This window comes from Crinia signifera, chromosome 11 (genome assembly GCF_055691185.1).
Source record: "Crinia signifera chromosome 11, ASM5569118v1, whole genome shotgun sequence".
NCBI lineage: Eukaryota > Metazoa > Chordata > Amphibia > Anura > Myobatrachidae > Crinia > Crinia signifera.
The window spans coordinates 33,151,897-33,174,618 of record NC_139227.1 but is presented as its reverse complement, the minus strand read 5'-3'; positions in this window follow the sequence as shown (position 1 = coordinate 33,174,618).

Below are 22,722 nucleotides of genomic sequence, written 5' to 3'. Positions count from 1 at the left end.
CCCTCTACCTGCCCACCCCCACCCCCAGCGAGGCTGGTACCTGGTCAGGCGGGTAGAGGGCCTCTGCAGCGGTCCAAGCAGTCAGCGCCGGGCCGGGGTCCGACTCCCTGCAGTGTGAGAAGTCAGCTTCTGGGTACCTGCAGCAGATGGGAACTAGTAGCGGTATTGGCTACTAGTTTCCATCCGTCGCATGGACCCCCGCTGCTGACTTCCCATTCGCAGCAGGGACCCTGGCCGGCACTGACTGCCCGGACAGCTGCAAGGACACCCTGCCCACCTGCCCTGTGCTACCCAAGCACGGGGCAGCAGGAGCCCTACACTGGCAGCAGTGCTGGTGTGGGGGCCCCCAAATGTGTGGGGGCCCTCAAATGTGTGGGGGCCCCGTGGCGACCGCCCCTGTCGCCCTGTGCTTAATCTGCCACTGCCGGGCAGGGGGAAAGCCACTCAGTGTGTATGGACCTTTAGACTTCTCCCAGGCTGCTGCAGCAGTAATGTATCTGATCATTGTTATATAGAGTGCAGCAACATTGTTTCAATCAATGCTATTGTGGACACAGAGCCTCTGACTACGGATACAGACTCCCGCTCACAAGAACATGGAAGAGTGGACAAGTACGCTGTGGGAGATTTATCAAAATTTAGAGAGAGATAAAGTACCAGCCTACTTGCTCCAAGTTGTCATTTTTCAAATACAGGGCCTTATTCTGGTTGAGTCGGTCCATTCCGCATTCTTTCGGACGGCGACTTTTAGCTAACTGCGCATGCATAAGCAACGCAATGCGCATGTGCAACGCAGTGTCTCCACACTCGTTCTCAACAATACCGTCTAAAACTGTCCACCGAACATTCTCCGGAAATATGGGCGTCATGTGGGCGTGTATAAGGGCGCGGTTTGAAAGTGGGCGAAACTGGGCGTAGACATGGGAGTGCACGAACAGTGGTAGGCGTGCATTCAGACCGGACACCGAGCGCAAGCGAACCAACACGGCTGAAATCTTTGGTGAAAACAAGCAGCTTTCACTTCTCGGAGGGCAATGGTTCATGCACTAGGCATTCGGATCGCCCAATTAGTACGCCCGCACCTTAAATACTCGCAGCTGAGCACAATACAATCCAGTTCTCTGGTCATTAGTGATTAATCAAACACTTTACACAGGTTCAATTGGAACCAATAAGTCATTGCTGGCTAAATAGGGCAATACAAAATAGTTGAATATATGGTGCAAACACATTTACTTTATTGTTGGTATCTGGCCCACATTTACACTGCACTCAATGGACATAACTGTCTTACCCAAATCTATATGCAAATCTGGCGATTACATTAATGTGAATCTTAGAGTTCCAACCGCACACGGACGTGTGGATGCAGTCCGAAGACACTCCCTCTTCTTTGAAAGTCCATCCGAACGGATGCGGACGACATGTAGGCGTGTGTTCTTTGACAGTACGACGTGCGTTGCGTTCGGTCATTTCCGAACGAACGCACATCCAAAAGAGTCAACTAGAATAAGGGCCACAGTCTGTAAACTTACAGAAGCTGTTTGGAGACTTTGCCTCTCTCCTAGAACCACTTTGTCTCTCTCCTAGCTTTGAAAATCTTCCCCCTATATATTTTCTCAGCATTTACAATGGATCAGATGATTCCCTGGAACTAATTTTACGTGTTTAGGGCCAGATGTATCAAGCTTCAAAAAGTGATAAAGTGTAGACTGATAAACCACCAGCCCATCAGCTCCTGACTGTCTTATTACAGGCTCGGTTTGAAATCTGTCAGGTAGGAGCTGATTGGCTGGTTGTTTTTTTACCCTCCACTTTATCACTTTTTTGGATATTCAACCATCTAAGTAGGCCAATAATGATGCAGAATGGCTGCAGGAACTGAGATGCTGGCATTATGTTTTCTGCATATGAGAACGCAGATGCAGGATGCCCCCAAACACTTCCTAGCACGTGTGCAGTGCGACCGCTGTGATTGCAGTCAGCCGATAATCGCCCCATTGCGTCCATATCACTTAAATGTCTGAATCAGGCCCAGTGTATCTGGAACAAACCATGCTTCAATGTAAGGGGTGCATGGAGGGCAAGTACTGTAGCCCACAGCTGCTGCACAGCTTTGTTAATACCCTGCAGTTTAGATTTCAAAATGGTGTCACCAAGGTGCAAAGGAGGAAATTTATTAAGATGGGAGTTCTATTTCACAATAGGTGTTGCTATGGGCAACCAATCAGAATCTACTTTGTATTTATTTACCACCTTCTAGAAGATAATAGGTAGTATCTGATTGGTAGTCCATAGCAACATCCCATGTGAAATAGAAATCCCATCTTAGTAAATTTCCCCCAATGTCTCTAACTTAGCTCAGCCTTGAGTGACAGGAGAACTCGCTATCAGCGGTATTGTACTAGGCCCCACAAGGTACTGATGGGGTTCCTCTATGGTCGGTATGGTACTAGGCGCTTCTTGGGACTGATGGGAAGCACTCTCTATGGTCGGTACGGTACTAGGCCCCACTCAGGAATGATGGGAGCTCTTTTTATGGTTGGTATGGTACTAAACCCTGCTTAAGACTGACACAGCTCTCTGTGGTCGATATGGTACTAGGCCTCATAGGTGCCGATTTATGTTTTTGCTGGTGGGTGCTCAAGCCAAAAATATAGAGGAGTGGCTTCATGGGGAAGGGGTGTGGCCCCAAAATAATACCAATTTATATTACAGAACACAGTTGTCTCCAATATTCAAATTACGGCAACAGAGTTCCAAATACATAAATGACCCCACAGTGCAGGTACATAAATGCCCCCACAGTGCAGGTACATAAATGCCCCCACAGTGCAGGTACATAAATGCCCCCACAGTGCAGGTACATAAATGCCCCCACAGTGCAGGTACATAATTGCCCCCACAGTGCAGGTACTCCGCGGACAGAATACACTCTTCCCGGCATACTGTTTCCCAGGTGGCCGCAAACTAGCAAGTTAATATGGAGGCCCAGCAGCGGGACTTGGGCCTGTGGGTGCTCATCAATTTCTGTGGGTGCTCGGGCCCTTGAGCACCCACACAATCGGCACCTATGCTAGGCCTTGCTCGGGACTGACATTGGCTCTGTCTATCGTTGGTATGGTACTAGGATTGCATGTGTCTGAACAGGAGCTCCCAATGTGGTCAGTATGGTACTAGGCTCCACTCGGGACGGACGGTAGCTCTCTCTATGGTCGTTTAGGGTACTAGGCCCCGAATGGGACTGACAGGGGCTCTCTCTATGGTCGGTATAGTCCTATGCCCTGCTCGTCTGAGGGACTGCAGGCTACACTCTCAGCGTTTAGTCCTTTGTGATCGCCCACAGAGCAGCAATAAGGACATTTTTGCTTTTTATCAGACAAATTTCCATTTAAAAAATCCCAAACATGAGGTGACTCCCCCGCTGCTAATAGAAGAATTCAGAGAAGCCTGGCGGGAGAATGTACAATGAATGACCCAGTGTGTATTCATGTATGTGCCAGTCATACCACGGGTAACGGGACACTGCACATGGGCTGTGTGTGTAAATGTAAATGTTCATAATCATGTGTGTAAACGTTCTCACAGCCTGAGACGTGGATACTCTGAACATCTTGTGCGATGAGTGTAGGAGAAGTCTCCTGGTAACAAATGAACCTTCCCTCATATACATTGTCCTATAACCACAAATGAGTCTGGTATAAGGACCGCGCATCGGATCGGTATCGGACCACACCAGGACAGAAAAGGGCCCAATCACCACACAATCTACATCCAATCGGTCGGAATTGGATCTAGATTGATGGGATTGGACCCTTGTCGTCCTGGTGTGTACCCAGCATAAGACGGCAGAGGTGCTGCAGACTGACATCTCGGGAAGCCTCTTGGTGCATTTACACAGTAAACTTAAACACAGAAGTTGTTACAGGAAATGTAAATTAAAAATGTATAGTTACGCCATTGGGTGTACACTACATATATGTACTTGTATCTCTTTACAGAGAATATTTGCCCACTCACCCAAGTTGACTCCCTACCCCAGTGGTGTGCAATCTCTCTCTCTCTAATCATTTGCAAACATCACAAGATTTTCTACTGGTGATGTCACCACACCAGGCCATGCCCAGCCAGAAAACAGTCACATTGGCCATTCATGCAGTGCATGTCCTGGCAGGAAGGTAGAGCTGTACCTGGTGTCACACTGTAGTTATCAGTACATGCAGCGGTGACATCTAACACCTGCTACAATAAAGGTGTGACAGACCGATTACATGTTCTACTCTCCAGGAAAAGACTTCTCGCTCTGTGCTGCAAAGTCTGCTAAGAAATGAGCCACAGAGCCAATCTGTCACATCTTGATGTGTATGTGAAACTCGTACATCCTGCCGCACAGGGGAGAGTTTGAAATTCGGATCCATTCCGAATATACCAAGAAAAAAAACAACAACACATAATAGTGCCCTAGTTCATTTTTGGAACCATAGTAGTGCCCTAGTTAATATTATGCCCCATAGTAGTGACCTTGTTTATTTTATGAACCATTGTACTGTAGTTCCTTAGGTTACATGATGTCACATATTAGGGCTGTGGCGCAGTACCCCTACATACAGTGTCCCCAGTTCATATTATGCCACACTATCTTGCATCCACTTCATAGTGTGCCACATTACAGTTCCCTCTGCAAGTCGCCTCCAGTTCAAACAATGCCAAATTACAGTGGCCACCAGTACATATTGTGACATGTTACAGTGCCTTCCAGTACATATTGTGCCACAATACCGTAGCCTACAGTACACCTTGTGCCAAATGACAGTGGCCTACAGTACACAATGTGCCACATTACAGTGGGCTCCAGTACATATTGTGCCACAATACCGTAGCCTACAGTACACCTTGTGCCAAATGACAGTGGCCTACAGGACATATTTTGCCACATTACAGTGGGATTCAGTACATATTGTGCCACAATACCGTGGCCTACAGTACACCGTGTGCCAAATGACAGTGGCCTCCAGTACACCTTGTGCCATATTACAGTGGCCTCCAGTACATATTGTGCCACAATACCGTGGCCTACAGTACAGTGGCCTACAGTACACCTTGAGCCAAATGACAGTGGCCTACAGTACATATTGTGCCACATTACAGTGGGCTCCAGTACATATTGTGCTACATTACAGTGGCCTCCAGTTTAAATGAAGCCAAATGACATTGTCCCTTACCATTATGACATCCAATAAATACACCTCTCACTGATAATGTAATGTCACACAATACAGGGCGGGGAATGGTTCAGACCCAATAGCTTATGCAGATTTACAACCTTGGACTAGTCCACCCTGGTGCCCCATAGCGATGGCACTACTTGCACCATAAACTACTGTAACTGATTGTACAGCAGCTACAGGTAATGTTGACAGTGTAATGCTGTCCTACGCCGCCCCCCCCCCTCCATTGCATAACATCTAAGTTGTTGGTTTTCCTTCATACAGGCGTAAATCTGGACACACCTGAAATGCTGCACAGCTCGTCTAGGCCGGTGCAAGTGTTTTCAGCACCCCAGGCAAAACGTCAGCTTCCTGCTCCCACCACCCACCCACTCACCAATACAGACTTCCCAGAACTTAGGTGACAGTGTGGAGGTGGCGTATTGCACCTGCCGTTTGCATTAAGTTCAACAAGGATGTTGCGCGGAGTCGTCATTCATTTTGTGATTGTCAGCCCCCAGATCCTGGAGCCCCTAGGCAGGTGCCTAATAGTACAGCCAGCCCTGGATGCTATATTATACAGTGCAGTATTAACCCTTTGATGTGAGCTATCCTCAAAATATCTGCTACAAATGTCAGTTAAAGTCAATTAACTGAAGTCTAGTCATATTGCACCCAAAAATAGAACAGTAGCATCGAGCGACGCTAATCTTTTGGCGATCCCTCACAGCAACGTTGGAACTCAAAAGGTTCAACAAAAAGGGTTCCTTGGCAATTTTCACACCTATTTTGACATATTCCCTTGGCACTCAAAGAGTTTAGGCCCCCATACGCTATACAGAGGCTGGATCGCATACGAATCATGGTATGTGCTTTTGCATATGGTGTATTGTATGCAATCCCAAGATACGACAAATCCTTGTGGCAGCCATGAGTATCTCCTGTTCCGATCAGATGTGCACAGGAACGCGGATCGGAATCGGAGGTAAGTCACATACCATAAAGCACTTTTCACACAATTTATCGGCCCGATGGATACGGGGGCCTTTAGAATGATGATCTGTAACTTCAGCTTCTTGGTAAGTGAGGACACATGGACATTCTTGGTAAATAAGAACTCACCTGTAAACCTGACTACCTGTCATAAGGACCAATTTCTCATTGATCACATTTGCAATGAGATCTGGGAGCGATATTAGCGCAGAGGATTGCATTGTAGAATGTGCTGCGTTTGTTCCTAAACAACACATTCTACATTCTACAGATCCAAATGTGGCCTGGAAAACATGAACTGTTAGTAGAGTGTTTATTGAGTGCTGCTGATCATGTACCATACTTGCCTACATTTGAAAACTAATTTCAGGGAGATTATAGTTGATAAGAGAATTTTGCACAGCGCCTCATTCAGGGGGCGTGTCATGCTCCACCCAAAGGGCGTGTCTAGTTCCACATATCGAGAGATTGTGAAAAGAGATTGTGAACGTGGCACCTAGAAGCGTGGGTGTGAAATTTAAAATGACTTATATCCAAATGTAGATGAGCCCCAAAGCAGTTTGTAAGAGCTACTATACTTGCTAAAGTGCTGGGAAATGGTGCTGATGAATCAATGTAAATGTATCTGTCTCTCATTTCTTTTTTCCCAAAAAAATGTAATAGTTTAATGTGGGCTAGGTGACATGAGGGAGATTGCTAGACTAATGAGGGAGAGAGGGAGATTGCTGCTATTTCAGGGAGCCTCCTGCAGAATGCAGGAGGGTAGGCAACTATTTCATGTACTGGATGTGGCTTTGATAGTGGGAGCTGATGTGAGAGGGATTAAAGAGTGAAATGCACCAACAAAAAGTGTTTAAATCCATCACAGACACAGGATATTGCAGCTAGTACAATTCATATGAATAGCTGGAACACAGACTGATCTGGCTGTGGATGGGAGTCTTGCTCGTGGGCTTGCACTGTATTCACAAAAGCGTGGACTTGTCTGCAGCACATCCAAGGAGCAATGCATGGTTAAAGGTCGAAAGAAAAACGCAGTTAACTTGCTTCGCCTTGAGTCAGGCTTCCCCTTTCTGCAGCATTCTAGTATATATGAAGCTTTAAACCCTTCCAGCGGTGGCATAACTAGATATTTGTATGCTCCATGCATCATTGTGCATTCTAACCAATGCAGACAAATGGCACTGCTGATCCCATTTCAATGTATATATCTCAGATTATTATTATTATTATTTTTCCTCACATACAGTAAATAACAGCAACATAACAGGGCTAAGGTGCAATCAGGGAGTTTGCTAGACTCTTCAGGGAGTCAGGAAGATTGCTACTATTCAAGGAGTCTCCCTGACAGCCAGGGAGAGTTGCTAAGTATAGTGCACCTTTTAGTGGTGCCTATGTACACCCCTTGTGGCCTGACACCCATTTTTGTATCGGCAGCGACTGGTTGTGCTGATTCAGGGGGTTTGCAAAATCAGAAAGGTAAAGGTGTCATTATTTAGTTATCAGAGCTACAGTAAACCTTTATATCGGAACCTGTCCGCTCCAGGACCTATGGTCTTTCAGAATCGAATCAGTCTGTTGTCGGGAATTAGCCAGCGGAAAGTGAGAAGCTGTTTCTGTATGAGCTTATTGGTCTGTTCTATTTAATTATCTCTAACAGACAATACCCAGGAGTATATTTACTAAGCGCGGCTGCATGTCAGTGGTTCTGGCTGCGGCATTTAAATTGACATTTAACTTTATTGCCTTTATTAAGGCTCTAGCCACCGTTAGAACCAGGTCCTGTGGCTTTCTCAACAGCCCCGCAGTAACCGTAATATAATCGTATTTCCTATCATAGATTCCTCATACATGTCATGCGTCACGTATAAGAGTAGAGTAATCCGGAATTTATTTATAATCCACATAAAGCGTTATATCTGGTACTTTCCAAGAGTTTCAGGGCTGGATTCTGACTTGCAAATAGCACAGAAGGAGCCATCGGCCACCTGTATATTCTGTAGATCTCAAGCAAACACTGCTCTGCCCATTTGGTAAACATGCTCCACTGTTTCCTACCTGATGATAAGACTTTTTTAGTCTGGACATGAAACGCTCTGCGGCGTTGTATATTTGTGCGGTGGGATAATGTACTCCCAGCCTTGGTTCTGTTTCTGGAATCATTGTCTGACTTTAGTTAAGCTGGAGATTTACTCAAATTATAATTGTTTAACAAAACTAAAATAATTGTTTAGGTCAGCCAATGAGACTACCATTCTTCTGTGCAATTACTGCCCTGTGTATGAATGAACGATAATTAGAATCATTCACTGCCTGAAATAGGAACGTTTGACCTTCAGATCTGTCTGATCCTGACGTTCAGCCAGTGTATGGCTGCACTCCAAACATCGCATGGCCGCATGGTCACCCCTGCATTCGCACAAAGTGGGTTAAAGGGGATGATGCAGAGGTTGTATAGAAGTTGGCCCCAATCCTACTTGCATTGGTAATCATATTCAGCCATATGCCAAGCTGCCCGCATCTATACAACCACAATGCCTCTACTAGGGATGCCAATCCTGGGGCATTTTTTTCCATCACAGGATGGAAAAATGCCCAATCCTGGGATTCCCAGGATCCTGGGAGTGGCTTGCCTAATAAAAAAAAAAATGCCCCATTACCTTTATGGCAGGGTGCGGGCGGGAGCAGCTGGGATCTGGGCGTGGGGGATGGGGGCAGCCGGGCGCCGGGTAGCTGGGAGCCGGACCGCCGGGATCAGGGCCAGGGCATGCAGTGCGGTTGTGGGAGGGTTGAGCGGATGTGCGGCCTGCACAGTGTGACCTCTGACCGTCACGCTGCGCAGTGCTGCAAGCCAGGCATCGGGAACAGCCGGGCAGCATCTGAGCGAGTGCTCAGGCGCTGCCCAGCATTAGACTGCGCAGTCTAATCCTGAAATCCCGGGATTGGAGCTTCCAATCCTGGCGTTTTTGGGGCCAAATCCTGGGATCCCATCGATACCGATACCGGGATTGGCCACCCTAGCCTCTACCATACACATGGCTCCGTAGCTGTCCTCATTAGCATTGCTAGCCCTGTTGTAATAACATGTAGATGCGCTAGGAAACACAACCATGGCCAGATTCACAATGGGGTGGATAGAGCTGCAACTCCCACATGTTTGGCCATAAATCATAAGGACTAAAACTCCATTATAATTTTACACATTTATGTCTTTTTGTACTTTTATATATTTACAGACATTGGGGCGTATAGTGTATGGGGTCTACATGCAGACATGGGATTGGCTTCACCTCCTCCACTTCTCATCACAGGCCCTTGAACATTTCCAGCTGCAGGCCCAAGATGCCGTAAATCCGGCCCTGAACACATCGCATAGCAACTGTCCCGCTTTCTGCAGTTTTTTTGCAGACGTTCCCGCGTCCCAACCAGGACCAGCAGTGTCCTGTAGCAGGGGGAAGAGGTGTCAGGTGGGAGTCCCCGCTGACACTCGCTGGGCAGTGGTGAATAGATTTCCCACAGGCAGAGGGGCAGCAGTGGCAAAACAGGGCGTGGCCACGCCCCAAATTTTGGTCATGCCGCGCGCAAAGGTCCCTCTTCGGCGCTGTGGAAACTTGGGAGGTATGAACATCGTCCTTCTGCAAAACAGACTAGCATGTATCTCTGCCTCAGACACAGTACAGATATGCAGCCGTTATGTGATATCATTCAGATTTGTGGCAGCCACTGTCCCAGATATGATGAAAACCTGCCAACATCATAATGACACGCAGCAAGTGTGGGGGAGCATCAGAAGTGCAGGCATATGGCTGCTGGGCTTGTCCTGAGGTGGAAAAGGGAAGTGGGGCGCCTGAGCCTCTTCAGGGTGCCGTTGGGGGTAGACATAGACATTGTGCTGACTCCTCAACCTTGCAGCCTTGAAAGCAGTTCCGGTCTCGAACCCCTGGTTATGACCCTGTATGAACACAGAAGTTTCCACCTTTTATAATTAATGGTAACACATCCTGTACAAGAAGCATTTTCTATGATACAACCTGAAATGCCCCTTATCCTGCAGTGTAGGTCTAGGAAAATAAATGTCACTTTCTGCTCTGTGTCCTGGGCTGCTGGCGATGGGAATTGAGATGATTCTGACTAACGGAGAGTAATTAACCTACTTATTCAGGGGCTCCTATTACACGTGCTCATGTGACTGGCCGATGAGGAATCGGACTTATTACTACTAAGTGGCTGCTTACAGTGTGTCACTGACAGTTATTCTGTCTAGAAACAGCCAAGCAGCCTGTGGTGGAACTACATATCCCAGCATGCCGTACCATACATAAGGGAGGAGTCGTACTAAGAGATAGAGAGCGATCAAGTGGAGAGAGATAAAGTACCAGCCATTTAGCTTCTAACTGCCATGTTACAGGCTTGAAGGAAATATACAGCATCTGTAGTGGGTCCAGCATTTTCTATAGGTACTCGATCATCACGTCCCCTTTTTAGGGGTCCCACTATCAAGAAGATGTATTACATGTGTCTGGGACCCTGCATCTAACCTGCTGACCTCAAGGGACTGTAATAAGGATACTTGCTGTGTCCCTCCAGAATAATAGCTCCATGTGTATTTAAAGGAAATAACTACTAGATGGCAGCTGAGGTTTCACAAACAGGACTACAAATGTGTTTGCAAATGTCCTTTTCTCCCCGCACAATGGGGCGAAGAACCGGTTCTCTCCTTTTATAAATCTGCATTTTGCTGGATTTACACTGCCAGGTAAATGTTTGCATGGACAACAGGTATAATGGAACCCTACTGTACTACTATATGGGGAATTCTAATTCTGTACCAACAGCATTGTAAACATGGTATTATTTATTGTACAGCTGTTGGCTGCGGAGCTTGTAGGGACACACATGGAATAAGTGGGGGACTTGAGGTGGTAATAAAAATAGTGTGGAGTGTGGGTGCAAGTTGGAGTTGACTCTGTGTATCAGATCAGCCATCTTTGTTTGGCAACTTGTAACTCGGACCTCACCCCAGCAGAGAGGCAAGGATTCTTCCCCCAGACACTATAAATGTACAACCAGGTTAGCAGTCACAAGAACACTGGGTAAATCGAACATACAGTAATATGCTTTTTACTTGTTTTCTTTAAATGTCCTTGGGACATTTGAGAAGGTTTCTTTAACCCAAGGTATACATATCCGCAATGCACTTTTGCCTGCCCTTGCCATCCTATCCAGACCACCCCCACCCCCTTCTCCGTCACCATCTGTTCTTCAACATTACACTTGCTTTTTCACTCTGCCCTCTTCCTATAGCTTTGTTGCTTAACTCTATGCACAGTCCCATCTCCTCCCAGGCCTCCAACCCTCTCTACCACATTGATTAACGCCCAAGAGGACCCGTGTGCAGCAGCTCAGCCTTCCCTGAGCAGCACACACATTTTTCCTTATGATAGCCAGCAGATACCTTTTCCTCCAATGCACCATCTTCCCAGTGGTATCAGGGTAGATGTGATTTACGAACTCGCTGATTAGTGATCCAAACTGAATTAGAACTGTAATGGGGCAATTAAGTAATGCATAGGTTCTCAAACTCAGTCCTCAGGACCCCACACAGTGCATGTTTTGCAGTTCTCCTCACAGAATAACAAGTGAAATAATTAGCTCCATCTGTGGGTGTTTTAAAATGTGAGTAATGAGTTTACCTGTGCACCTGCCGGCGACATGGAAAACAGGAACTGTGTGGGGTACTGAGGACCAGGTTTGAGAACCCCTGATCTATATCTGTTTCCTCCTCCATTATATTAAGGGTGGGGAGTCTGGTTGTAGCTTCACACTCAAAGTATTTTTTACCTGGGCTCTGGTCTGATGGAAGGGCCCACTACCACCCTCACACGGTGAAAATAGTTGGGCAGAGAGAGAGCAAACTAACTGCCGCTGTAGCAGCCTCTCTCCCCAGCCCAGCACATGCTGCTCAGGGCTGGGGACAGAGGCAGCTGCAGCAACAGCCTGTCATATCTCTTTCTTTGACTGAGCGTGCGATGCCACCAGCCAGTCCCTGCTATTTTATTTTTTATTTTTATTAACAGGGGTGTGCCCACGCCCCCTCCCGTTGGTCACCCCCCCCCCCCCCCCCCCCCCTTATTTTACAGTGGCCCGACAGAACTGCCAGAGCCCTGTTCACAGTACTTTAGTTGTCCACTGACCTATCATCCCTGTGCACTACAATGTGGTGTCATCACTTTATTCTTATCAACCATTATGTAACGCCACACTTTTACGCAGCAATATGCAGAGAATATGTGAAGGTGCCCATACACTATGCGATTTTGTGCCGATTTCACCAGATTTCTGCACTTTGGGTGTGAAAGCGTCCCAAAATCGCATGTGTGTGACATTTGATCCAATCCGATGCGTGGTCCCGTGCGCATCAGACTTGATCAGTAGGTCGGACGTGCAGCATGTACATCCGACCACCGGCAGCGGCGACTGGAAGGGAAGGCCGCTGATTGGCTCAGAGTGCTCAGAGGCCAGTCAGTCATTTGACACATTATTTTAAAGTTCTAATAGCCACCCTGCCTTCCCACTGCACTGATCACTGCCCCGCCCCACTGCTCCTCAATGCCGCTGCACCCGCCGCCTGCCCCACTGTTCCTCACTGCCGCTGCGCCTGGCCCGCTGCTCCTCACCTTCCTTCAGCTCGACAGTTTTACATGTGATAAATCATATGCGATTTGTTACATGTAAAATATGGCACATCAAGTACCAAATTGGGTACTTGTGGAGTATCACGGCTCCCACGACCTGCATCGTATGCAGATCGTATGCTAAAAATCGCATCGCATCGCATGTGGCATACGATGGCATACGATGCGATGCGATGTTTTACCGATTTTTGACTATTTTAGCTCAAAAATCGTATGCCATCGCATAACATCGTATGCCATATGTAGTGGCATACGATGTCATACGATGTTTTACCGATTTTTGAGCAAAAATGGTCAAAAATCGGTAAAACATCGGATAACATCGTATGACATATGTAGTGGCATACGATGTCATACGATGTTTACCGATTTTTGAGCAAAAATGGTGAAAAATCGGTAAAACATCGGATAACATCGTATGCCATATGTAGTGGCATACTATGTCATACGATACGATACTTTACCGATTTTTGAGCAAAAATCGTGAAAAATCGGTAAAACATCGCATGGCATCGTATGCCATCGATGCGATACGATGTTTTACTGATTTTTGAGCCATTTAAGCTCAAAAATCGTATGCGATCGCATCGGATGCCATACGATGGCATCCGATGCGATGGCACCCGATTTTGCACTGAAATGCATCAGAATGCATTGAAATGTGTATTAAAGTAGTGAAATGCCCCCAAATGCCATTTTTCATAGTGCACCACCCCCACTATCAACGTCAACCCGAAGCGTGGCGAGCGCAGCGAGCCCGCGAGGGGCGGCGGTACGCGTCCTACGACCTTTTCATACCCCCACTATCCACGTCGGCGTGGAGTTGAGAATAGAATAGTGTGGCGAGCGCAGCGAGCCACCGAGCCCGAAGCGTGGCGATCGCAGCGAGCCCCGCGAGGGGATGCGGATACCTTCACAGCTATATGCGTCTCCTCGCGGGCTTTACAGGTATCCGCGTCCCCTCGCGGGGCTCGCTGCGCTCGCCACGCTTCGGGCTCGGTGGCTCGCTGCGCTCGCCACACTATTCTATTCTCAACTCCACGCCGACGTGGATAGTGGGGGTATGAAAAGGTCGTAGGACGCGTACCGACGCCCCTCGCGGGCTCGCTGCGCTCGCCACGCTTCGGGTTGACGTTGATAGTGGGGGTGGTGCACTATGAAAAATGGCATTTGGGGGCATTTCACTACTTTAATACACATTTCAATGCATTCTGATGCATTTCAGTGCAAAATCGGGTGCCATCGCATCGCATCGGATGCCATCGCATACGATTTTTGAGCTAAAATGGCTCAAAAATCGGTAAAACATCGTATCGCATCGATGGCATACAATGCCATGCGATGTTTTACCGATTTTTCACCATTTTTGCTCAAAAATCGGTAAAACATCGTATCGCATCGTATGACATCGTATGCCACTACATATGGCATACGATGATATCCGATGTTTTACCGATTTTTGACCATTTTTGCTCAAAAATCGGTAAAACATCGTATCGCATCGTATGACATCGTATGCCACTACATATGGCATACGATGCCATACGATTTTTGAGCAAAAATGCTCAAAAATCGGTAAAACATCGTATCGCATCGTATGCCATCGTATGCCACTACATATGGCATACGATGCCATACGATGGGAGCCGTGATACTCCACAAGTACCCCAAATGGTATGTGAGCCTCCCCAGGGGAGCTGCCGGGCAGCTCGCAGGAGAATTGGGTCCGACTTGTCCTTAGGACAAGTCGGCCTAATGTATGGGGATTAACTCTTCTCATAAGTCAGTCAACCTGTCAGCTATCCCCCAGCATGCAGCAGGCTCTGTGCAGCCTATGCCTGGAGGTGACTGATATTTAGGCCCTTGCACGCATCCTGAAATCTTCTCCATCCAGTGTTCCATTGTAAAGGGCAGGGAGCGAGCTTCACAGAGGTCACCATTTTGTTCAAGGGAGGTGGCATTACCTGCTCGTTGTCAGGGGTCCCATGCTCGTTGTCAAAGGTCCCATGCTCGTCATCAGGGGTCCCATGCTCGTCGTCAGAGGTCCCATGCTCATTGTCAGGGGCCCCATGCTCTGGGCCCCCTGCATGTTTTTGCCTTTACCATGCACCTAACATTGCAAAGTACAAAATATACTCTATTGTAGTGTATTGAGTGTGTTTTGAACTAGATGCAAGACCATGGGCTTTAGTTAACCATCCTTATGTGTAGCATATTGACTGAAATGTGGCACGCCCTGGCTCTATCTCGTCCCATTGGTGAGTATAGCCATTGTTAGGAGGGTTATCTCCACTCTATAAATAGGTCCCATGGTCTTGAATTAATGTTTTATTGATTACCGATGTATCACACACACAAACACACACACACACACACACACACACACACATTACACAGCGCATTACAGACAGTATAATATATCAGCCACTCACATCAGTCCCTGCACGATAGAGCTTGCAGTCTATCCCCTGCTACATCTACCTACTCTCTGTCAGTAGTAGCCAATTAACCTACCAGCAGTATGTATTTCTGGAGTGTGAGCGGTAATTTGCCCCCAATATCTCCAGCTACAGGCTAAGTATAGCAGTCTGAGGAAATAATATCAGCCCCCCCACTATCCATAGCCCCCCCTTCCATCCTGTTATTCCCCTGTCTCTGATGGAAGCAGCTTGTGGCTGATCACATCAGGGGCCGCAGCTGAGAAGACGTGCTGGGTAAGGATGAGGACACGGAGGGGGGAAGGGTAAAGTCACCAATGTTACAGGGTGGCAGATGTCTGAGAAGTGATTAGAGCGGTGACAGGTGACATAACGCTATTGTAACCAGATGACTTTATTATAATCCCCGTGGGATGAGCCACACTTTTTTATATTGGAAATCCATACTTAGAGCGCTTGTTACTTCGGTCATCTCACATAAACTGACGCCTGGTACTGAAACATTGGACTTGATGACTATGTTAACGAGAGTGAATCTGGTAATTACCGAGTGACAGTGTCAGGCAACTTCTCCCATTTTTACACTACTACAACTCTTGCTGAGTCTGTCTTTGCCTGCGTAGAGGAACCACTTACATGTCAGCAGAACTTAGTGACATGGGCCTAATCTATTGGGAACCTGTTATATGTTCCACATACTGAATGTTTTAATTTGTGGTGAAAGACTATTCTTTAACTTTCATGGGGGACGGTTCTGGATTACAATTTCTACCGCATACCTGGCCAACCTGTGGCCCTCCAGCTATTGTGAAATTACAAGTCCCAGCATGCACTGCCAGAGTTTCAGCATTCCCTAATAGCAAACCTGACAGGGCATGCTGGGATTTGTAGTTTCACAACAGCTGGAGAGCGACTGGTTGGCTAGACCTGGTCTACAGTGTCTAGATCAGGGTTGCCTACCCTCCCGGAATGGGGTTAACAAGCCTCCCGGAATCCCGACAGCCTCCCGCGACCCCCCTTCCCCACCGCGGAGGGGGGTCCGTGTGAGCAAATGAGGCGATTCGCATCTTTGTAGCCCCACCCCTCGCTGTGCAATGGCTGAAATAGCGGCATTGCACAGCTGGCGGGGCCACAAGGACACAATCCCGTTGGCCACGCCCCCCACACTGACCATCACCTGGCTGCCCCGCCCCCGTGTCTCACTGAACTGGCTACCCAGCCAGGATATAGACAACCCTGGGATGGGGAACCTTTGGCCCTCCAGCTGTTGTTGAACTACACATTCCAGCATGCCCTGCAACAGTTTAATTATGGTTAAATAGTAAAACTGTAGCAGGGCATGTCTAGTTTGGAGCTGGAGTGCCGAAGGTTTCCCATCCCTGGTCTAGATAGACAGTCGATAGGTCGAAACCAAAAGGTCAGCAGCTGATTGGCTGGTACTTTAAGTTTTGGCATAACAGATGTTATCAGTTATATTCTCCTATTAGTTCGCAATATAATAATGGAATGAATTTTCCCACACTCTAGAGAGGATATTGTCTGCAGTTATAAATTAATTGTCTATTTTCAATATAAAATGTGCTTAAATCTATCCATTATTTTACCCTCTAATGCCCCAATGGTGACGGTCTTTCTGCAGACGCCTACATGGATATAGCTGCTGCTTGATGTAATATAACGGTGGTGCAAAAGACATATGCAATGCAAAAGACTATGCAATCAGCCAATCAGATTTTTATTGGTGCACCAACCTACCAGCACCTACAGAGGATACGCCTCCTGCCAACATGACCACGTTGTATTGTGTTGCAGTTATGCTATCACAGAATGACAGTACACAGTCCGCTCCTGTCTGTAAAGACTTATGCGGATGCGTACACATGCGCAACACGGAAATGATTATCTTACTGAAAAGTGACATGCACCTGTTCCTAAGTAAGCCCTTATAAGTCACCCAATGCTGTTTCTGGATTCTTTATAGCTTCGCACCACCCTGCAGAAGTAGCTTCCGCCGGCCTCTCACCGCTCAGATGTATTCTTAGAACGCTGTGAAATAACATTTCCTTTTATCCTGCATTTCACCCTATAACTAATGCTGCAACTTCCCTATTGATGTAATGCACTTCTCTTATACTCGCCGAGTTCCCTAAAATATTTAAAGCACATTTAAATAAATATGACCCCCAACGATGCCTGTCAGAGCTGACAATGCATCAGCTGATGCGCTTGTTTGCCGTCGTCCCTGCAGCCAGCTCCACCTGCAGCTGTGGAAATCGACCGCTCATACATTGCCCCCAGCATGGCGGCGTGCTATCTTGTAGATAGAGTAATTTAGCAGATAACAGCACTGATACAGCTTCTCCCCTGTAACGATTATTCATACAAATGCTACATGGCAGTTAAGGGCAGGCCCGCCAATAGGGGGGTGCTGTGGGTAGAGCTGTCCTGGGCCCGGCCTCTCTGAGAGAGAAGGAAGGACCCAGGTGGGCATTTTGGCCACCGCACCCCCTCGCTACTTCCTCTGCTGTGCTGCCTGCGCTCTCAGTGCGCTAAACAAAGACCTACAGAGTCCTGGAGGCTTTTTCACCCTACAGACGCCGGCAGTCAATCAGTACTCACGTACTGCTGGCAGCCGCTCTGATTGGCTAACAGTACACGAGCTCTGATTGGCTCACCAGCAGTCCGACATTTTACTTGGCTGCCGTCGTCGGGAGGCAAAGGAGCCTGCACTCCGAGTGCAGGGCTTTGTTCAGCCGCAGCGCACTGAATAGGTGGCAGCACAGGTGGGTGTTGGGACCCAGAGCCGGGGGCGGTAGGTGAGGGCGGAGCCAGGCGGTGAGCGGGGGGGGGGGGGGGGGGGCAGTGTGATCCCGTAGCCCATAGGCTACAATGGGCTATCCCCATCTCAGAATGGCGCTAGCCCAGGGGTGCGAAGCCGGGCTGCCAGATGTTCATACATCGGGCAGCTTCGCATCCCCCATAGAAACCTATGGGGAATGCGGCCAGCGATGATGCAGTGGGGATCGCAGCAGGGATCGGAGATACCTGCTGCAGTCCCACTCTGGTACATCTCAGTGATACTTAATATTTACGGCTAACTCCCGAAAACGGGTGTTTTTTGCATATATTGTTTGATAAATGTGCCCCCTAGTGAGATTGCTTATTTAATGCCCTGAAATTGCCCCGTGTGTAGGCCCCATTAGATGCTGATTGGTTAGTGCTTTATCTCTCTCTAAGGAATAACATATCCTACCCCACAGTCAGCTGCAGATTTTTGTTAGTAGGTTCTAACTGACAGGCCTAATGTCAGAAACCGGTAACTACATATAAGTCATACTCTTCCCTGAGCCCCCTCCCACACACACGCACTCGACTTAATTCTCAGAGACAAATCCTATTCATTTTACGTGTGCGCCGTATAAATAACTGATAATAAATAAATAAGATGAAGTGCTCTGTGCTTGATCGGAATTGCGTGTTTACTGCGCTCTCATCCACTTCAGTATGACAGCTATTACAGCTGAAATGTCAGACAGAGTGCTTGATGGGGTCAGCCGACTCGTCAGAGGATTAACCCATCGGCTGCAGATGACGGATGACAGATCCTCGGTCTGTACTGCGCTCACCTCTTGCAGCACTGAAGGAGTTAATGTCAGACCGGGTTTGCTGTGGATCAATAACCAGTGACTGCGCCCTCTACTCCAATATTACACTATAAAATATTGTAACTCTCCTTTAAAATGTAAATGTCGCCGGGCTCGTATTGTGCAGTGACCCACGCGCAGGATTGATGAGCGGTGATAAAATATTTGAAAAAGGGAATTGGGTCACAGGCTCTGTATAAGAACCTAATTACAGTGCTGGAGCGGAGGAAGTGGTTGGAGATATTACAGCACTATAGTTTAATCTGTATGCTTCATATCTGTACATACAATAACACTTAAGGGCTGTGTTTGTACATAGAAATATTTTTTTAGATATATACTTCTGGAGTCTGTTTATGCCTTTTTTGCGCAGTGACCTAAATCGTGCATAGGGGGCGTACGTACGTATGGACCCTCTTCCAAAGGAGAGGGTCTCTCCCCTAGCACCTCTCAGCCAAGAGGGGAAAATAGAGATTGGTGGGTCCTCCTCGCCAAAGCTCGAAGAGACCCTCTTCCCTCAACCCTCGAAAGGGCTAGGGCGGGTGGGTCCTCCTTACCGAAGCTTGGAGAGACCCTCGTTGGGTTTCCCTTCACCTTACGGCTTAGGGTCGCCCTTGGGGATCACAGCTCTCCCCCGATGAAGAAAGGTTTGTCACGTGGGGAGCAGGTAGCCCATAAGGGTCGTACCTACAGCCCATAAATCTTGGGCAAAACAAACGAAAAACAGAAAACGTGAAAAAAGTGACAAACGTGAAAAGGGTGAAGAGAAATAAATAATTAAAAGAGACCCCAGCCAGAGTGCCGGGTGGGGGTGTGAAAAAATGTACCTGCCCCAGCCAAAAAGCCCTGGGCAAGGATGTTCAATGAATACTTAAAGGGAAGTGCGCAGTGCTAGTGCCAAAACATGCACCAGTTTCCTCAGAGGCACGCTACACCTCGGGATCTAAGCTGCGGCCACACAGCGTCCAACCAAGTTTTTCTCTGCTCCACCAGCCGGCCCTTTCCAGCCCCCCAGCATGGGAATGGATACCCTACCAGGCTTTTTTGATGCATCTCTCCCTCGGGGACCATAGTTACCCCGGGGTAATGCCTACTCAGTCCGGATGTTTCTCTCCTCCCGGGAATGGGCTTTATGCTGTCACTACATCAGGGGCCTCTCAGTCCCATAGTTTCCTGTTTTGCTGGGATTGGATACTAGGCCAGGTTTTTCGATGACTCTATGACTCTCTCCCCAGGGGCTACAAACCCCCAGGAAAGAGATCCACCTCCCCCCCCATACCAATGGGGTGGCATAAAACCCTTGGCAGGGTGAGGTACTTAACTGCATTCTAACTGAGGGGAACTGGCAAACCCCAGCATGTGCTAGATACTAAGTCCAATCTTTCCCATTCCTGCCAGGAGCCGGTCCAGACCCACTGATAAGAACAGATACTACACGCAATCTTAGCCAAAAGGCCGAGAAGCAACTGTGTATGTATTATGGAGATGCAAAGGAATATTTCGGAATTATTGTCTGTTTTCCGGCATCACGCAAAAACTACTGGATGAATCTGAATGGCGGTTTCACTAGCTTACTGATCTAGGGGTATGTACTTACATCCTCCGCCCCACATCATCAGCTACCACATTAATAACCGCATATGCACTAAAATATGCGATTATCAATCCCTTGCGATAAGAGCTGTACTTTGCAATGTTGCTCCAGCGCTGGACTTCTGGGTCCGAGACGACGGTGACGGCCGCAGGGCATGCTGGGAGGGAACAGTGACGGATCCCTCACACAAAGAGAAGGGGGGGGGGTCATGTTTTTCAGCTTTTGCTTTATTTAAAATCCACTTGGACAATAAGTGGGATTAGTAACCTGTGGCGATGGTACACGTTTCCACTGACTGTGGATTGGGGGGGTTATTCAGACTTGATCGCACAGCTGCAAATTTGCAGGCCAGGCGATTATGGATAGACTACGCATGCGTATGGCCAGTAGTACGTATGTGCAAGGCCGTCTTGTGATAAAATCCCGCTAATCGCTGGCTGTATGCAGGTTGATTGACATTTGGGGGTGGTGACTGGCCGTTTTCTGGGAGTGCCCAGGCGTTTTGGAGGAAGTCATGTGACGTCGGCCCTGATCAGCCTGTTTCTATCAAAGCGGCCAAGTAACTCCTGGACTACACACAGACCGCGCACATGGGAAAATCATCCGATGGTGAGCGGCTTGCGTATGGATTTGCAGATAATCGCTGATCCAGCTAGTTCTCGCAAACCGTGCTAAGCAATTCGTAGTCTTGCACAGGACGGGATGTCACTCTGGCTGGGCGGCAATTTAGCAGAGCAGCGATCAGGTCTGAATAACCCCCAAAGTGTCAACTATTGCGTCAACCATTGACATGTCTACATTTTTTATCCTGTCGACCTTACCCACTGTCTACCTTTGATGTTTCTGCAAGAGGGTTCTCTAGTCTGAGGCACTACAGTGAATGCTTCTGCTGCACATACAATAAACCTGTTTATAACACAAGCGCGAGTGCAACATAAGTGTCTGTGAAATATGACTGCTATAAACTAGAGGCGCATGGTGCTGTTATTGATTGAAATGCGTCTCCAGCTCTGCCTATAGGAGCAAATCTGCTATTCCTGTGCGTGTATGTCTACAAAGCGTAAGTTCTGCTTATTTCACAATAAGCGCGGCACTATTTCTTATTGTTGCACAGATGGAGAGTAAAAGTGTTTTACTTTAATTGTGTTTGTATTTCTAAATGCCAGCCGCTAATAACGGACACAGTAATGGTAATATAGGTTGCTGAATCTATTCTATATGACACTATTGCATAATTAACCCCCTTCCCAAAGCAGCCACGTAGAATAATGCACAATGAAATTACACACATGGGGATAGCTGACATTTATATTGTTTTTAAATACCTTGCATCATCTTGAACTCTCACAGTAAATGAAATGGGGTAACAGGGTGGGGGGCTGTAGCACCATCCAGTAGTGCCATCCGCCGCCAGGGGTATAAACACATAAGGTTGTAACTAGCGCCCACTGCATGCATCTTAGTAGCCATGCACCTGGCTCCTTCTCTGCCTGGTGCACCACTACTAATATAGATTGCAACGGCCAGTGACTGTCCTGTGCTGCTCTTCCCAGGGCCGGCGCCACCACTAGGCAGCTCTAGGCATTTGCCTAGGGCGCCGGCACCTGGAGGGCGGCAGTTCGCCCCTCACCCCCAGCGAACTGTGTAAAAAACTTGCGGCCTCGGCGTCCCTGCAGTGCTGGGGCGGTCAGGGGTGTCCGTGCCGTAGGGGTACCTGCGGCGCCGTCATGTGTGTAAAGCTGGCTGCGGCCGGCGGGGTCCCTGTAGTGAATAGAAAATAACTAGCGCTATGCGCGCGGCGGCGCGGGAAGCGCTAGTTATTTTCTATTCACTACAGGGACCCCGCCGGCCGCAGCCAGCTTTACACACATGACGGCGCCGCAGGTACCCCTACGGCACGGACACCCCTGACCGCCCCAGCACTGCAGGGACGCCGAGGCCGCAAGTTTTTTACACAGGTACCACCCCCCCTCCCCCCGGCACCGGGGCGCCCCCACCCCGACTTGCCTGGGGCGCTCTGGTGCCTTGCACCGGCCCTGGCTCTTCCCCTACTCCTGTAGTGTCTGCACAGAGATGCCATGGCATATATGCAGACTACAATACACTGCTGAGGATCTATTTCTTTGTTGAGACAAGTACTACTGCTGTGTG